Here is a 4,165-nt window from a genome sequence, read left to right on the forward strand (position 1 = left end):
GTTATGTTATTGATGTCCCTACAATCCGAACACATTCGCCATGTGCCATCCTTTTTTGGCACTAAGATGATAGGCATAGCACAAGGACTCATGCTATCTTGCACCCACCCTTTCTCAATCAAAGCCTCAACTTGTTGGCGAATTTCCTTGGTTTCACTTGGATTGGTCCTATATGCTGGACGATTTGGTAAAGAAGAGCCCGGTATCAAATCAATTTGGTGCTCAATCCCTCTCAAAGGTGGAAGTCCATTTGGAGGATCTTGAAAAACATCTTTGAACTCTTCTACCAAATTTTCCAAGCAATGAGGACTATCAACAAGTGATTCTACTCTAAGAGTTCTAGGGATGGCTATGAAAAGAGGATGATGAGCCACTATTTCCCTTTCAATGTCACGCCTAGACACAAGGAGTGTAGGCTTAGAACTCTTATCTTTTTTATCTTTTTTATCTTTTTCACTCTCCCTCTTTTTCTTCATGATAACTTGGTCCTCATGGACTTCTCTTGGAGAGAGAGATTTTAAAGTAACCTTGTGACCATGGAATTCAAAAGATAGTTTGTTGGTAAAGCCATCATGTAAAACTTTTCTATCAAATTGCCAAGGCCTTCCCAAAAGAACATGAGTGGCTTCCATGGGCACAACATCACATAATACCTCATCTTTGTATTTTCCAATGGAGAAATGGATGAGGACTTGTTTATTAACAATTATTTCTCCTATTTCACTAAGCCATTGTAATTTATAGGGCTTTGTATGAGAGATAGTAGGCAATCCAAGCTCATCTACTACTCTTGTACTAGCCACATTTGCACAACTACCCCCATCCACTATCAAGGAATAAATGTTGTTTTGAATAAGACATCTTGTATGGAAAATATTTTCCCTTTGACTTTCATCAAAAGGTTGTGAAACTTGTCCAAGAAGTCTTCTCACAACTAACAAGTCCCCTTCAAGTGGACATTCGCTCTCTTCCTCACTAGATGCATGAGAATGCAATGAATGCTTTGGAGAATCCGAATCATGCTCACTAACTACAATGCCCTCATGCATATACATACTTCGTTTGGAAGGACAATTTGCAGCAATATGACCATAACCCATACATTTAAAGCATTTAGTGTTAGATGTTCTAGTGGGAGACTTAGGTCTAGAAGTAGATGGCTTAGATTCCTTGGGTTTGAAAGAAGAATCTTTGGAAGGATGTTTAGAAAAAGAAGTTTTGTTTCTCCAAGACTTGGAGTAGTATCCATCATTGGAAGCATTTTTAAAAGAGTTTTTCTTAGCAAGTTGGGCTTCCACCTTCATTGCAAGATGAACTAAAGAGCCCAATGATGAATACTCTTGTAACTCAACAATGTCTTGAATATCCTTCCTAAGACCACTCACAAACCTAGCAACCATGGCTTCTTCACTTTCTTCTAATTCAATTTTAAGCACAAGCGTCTCAAGCTCCTTATAATATTCATCCACATTTAGCTTGCCTTGTTGAAACCGTTGGAGTCTCAACATGAGGTCTTTCCTAAAATGTGGGGGCACAAACCTAGCACACATATGATCCTTTAAAGAGTTCCAAGAGTCCACGGGAGGACCCTTGTGATAGATAATGTCCTTTACAATTCCATGCCACCATTTCATGGCATAATCACTAAACTCTAGGGTGGCTAGCTTGAGCTTATGCTCATCTTGGATCTCATGGATCTCAAAAATTTGTTCACACTTAGCCTCCCAATCTAAATATACATTTGGATCACTAGAACCATTAAAACAAGGTAGCTTGACCGAAGGAAGCTTGGACTTTGCATCATGATAGAAGCCATTGCCGTAGTGATTTCTTTCCCCTTGGTGATGATGTCCATGGACTTGGGGTGGAGGTCTCCTTCTCCTATGCTCATCTTCACGGCCAACATCATTTGAAGAAGCTCTTGAAGATGGTCTATGAGAATGATGTCCATCATGGATAGAAGGAGATAGTCTAGATTGTTGGACCTCCATCTTTTGCATTTTCTCCTCCAACCGTCTAATTGTTCTTTGAGCTTCATGTAATTCACCAAGAATTGAAGCTTTGGAAGGAGAATTCTGCTTGTAGGATGCATCACTTGAAAATCCAGCCATTTGTAATTAAAAACAGCAAACACACAAAACAGCAAACAAATTAAAAATTAGCAAAAAACAGTGAGCATTTGGCAATGAAACTGCCGAAGTGAACTAAGGCTGAAAAGATATCACTCTCAAAGAAATAATGTTCTTGCACCAATCTGATCTTGAGGCCTTGGAATCCTCAAATGAAATATGTCAAAGCAAGCACACCAATCTTAAGAGCAAACCACCACAAAACCAAAGAAACAATAAAGACAAACAAGAAAAGGTATAAGCAAGGAAAGGTAATTGCAAAAGGAATACTATATGTAAGACAAACTCAAAGAGTAAGAATGAAAGACAATCAAGAAAAATAAAGAACTCAATGAGAAAAGTAGGCACACAAAAGAATACTTAAGGAAAAGCACTAGAGTAGATGAAGAAAACAAAAAAATTTAGCTACTGGAATTTTTTTTTTAATGCAAACTGTGCTTGATTTTCACTGATTTAACTGGAACGTTGTAGAGCGAACTGGATTATGAAATTTAAACCACAGAAACTTCAAGATGTTAACTCAATAATGGCACTGGAATCAATTAAAAACAGTAAGCCAATTGAGAGAAATGAATTTTTTAAAATCGCTGCCAGATTACCGTATTTTTTTTCGGCAGGAATGTACACTTTTTTTATTTTATTTATCATTTTTTGTGTACTTCATATTTTTGAATGATTCTTTTTTCTATTCTTTTCTAACACTTTGAATATCTCAAATCCAGAATTTCAGAATTTTACAGTACGTAAATCAGTTGCAATAAGGAAAAACAGTAAGCACTTTTTTCAGAGACAGAGGAATCCTAATAGGAATAAAAAACAGGATGATGAACTAGCAAAGACATAATAGAAAATGATGTATTGGAACTTGTATAGGTCTAGAATACAAGTATGAACTCAAAATCTAAAAAGAAAATGCACAAAGGATCAACATCAATTCAGAAAATTATATGACACCAAAGCAAGAAACAATCAAAGCAATAAAAGTACTACTAGAAGTAATGACAAATATGGAATAACATGACTAAGACAAAACTTGACATGATTACAAAATTAAAAGACACATCACAAATTTTAACAACAAGTGAAAGGAAGCTTAAGGTAAACTCTAGGAAGGATAATGCCATTCCAAAAGAGCAACCATACTCATAAAAATTATGAGTGCCATAAACCTTTTCACAAGCACTTGGAGTAAAAGAAAAACAGCAAGAAAACTCAATTAAAATTCTAAAACAGAAACTTAAATTGCAAGAAATTAAAGAGCTCTTGAAATAAAGTGCACACAACTCAACAATTAAACAAGAATGAACCTAAGACTCATGATACCACATGATGTGATTCCAATAGCCACATAGAACAAGATTCTTGACATTTTTAGGAATCACCTTGAGCTGGAAAATATAGAGGCACTTTTCTTAGAGTTGGATCATTGTTCTAAGACAAGAACTCACCAAAAACTAGCACCAAATCCCAAACTCATTTGGATGAACCAAATATTGTCAAATTGAATCAACAAAAAGAAAGAAAGCTGGAATGACCGAACAGAATTAAACATATAAACACATGAACCAAACAGAATTAAAAACAAAACAGAACATAGTGCTGGAAAATAGAAAAAACCGAAACTGAAAAACTCAAGAACACAAAGCAACATGAACAATTGAAGAAGAAGAAAGGAAGGAGAAGAGAATGCTCATGAAGATGGAAGGAGGATGGATGATCTCGCCACTAGAAGTGTGGAATGCTCCTAGATGAGAGTGATGCCGCCACTTGAGGACTCCATTGATCCATCAAGATAAGACTAGAGAAGAAGGCTCCAAAAGCTCTCCAAAGGTCACTCAAAATTTGAGTATAGTTTTCTTAGATTAATTCCAATCTGAATTTTACAAGGAAGGCACCTCTATTTATAGCCTAAGGTGCTGAAAATGTAAGCTAAACAATTTCAAAATTCCCTCCTAAAGTATTCTTGAACCGGCGCCTATTTGCAAAGCAAGGAAGGTGTGATCCTTTCTTTTACTTTGGCACCTCCTATTCTACTC

This window comes from Phaseolus vulgaris, chromosome 11 (genome assembly GCF_051622355.1).
Source record: "Phaseolus vulgaris cultivar YP4 chromosome 11, ASM5162235v1, whole genome shotgun sequence".
NCBI lineage: Eukaryota > Viridiplantae > Streptophyta > Magnoliopsida > Fabales > Fabaceae > Phaseolus > Phaseolus vulgaris.